We start from the raw sequence: 380 nt of genomic DNA on the forward strand, positions 1-380 counted from the left end.
TCTCGGTACCTGCCGCCACCTTCCCCAGGGTCTCAGACCTCCGCGTGTCTCTCGGTACCTGCCGCCACCTTCCCCAGGGTCTCAGACCTCCGTGTGTGTCTCAGTACCTGCCGCCACTTTCCTCAGGGCCTCTGCACTCGCTGTTCGCTCGGGACACTTTAGGCTCATCCCCTCATCCCTGCGTTTTCATTTCCTTTTTGAGACAGGGTCTCGCTCTGTCTCCCAGGCTGGAGCACAGTGGTGCGATCTCTGCTCACTGCCGTCTCGAAATCTACAGCTCAAACAATCCTCCTGCCTCAGCCTCCTGAGTAGCTGAGACTACAGGCATGTGCCCCCACTCAAGGCTAATTTTTAACTTTTTTTTAGAGATGGAGGGATCT

Source organism: Colobus angolensis, unplaced genomic scaffold (genome assembly GCF_000951035.1).
Source record: "Colobus angolensis palliatus isolate OR3802 unplaced genomic scaffold, Cang.pa_1.0 Scaffold96, whole genome shotgun sequence".
NCBI lineage: Eukaryota > Metazoa > Chordata > Mammalia > Primates > Cercopithecidae > Colobus > Colobus angolensis.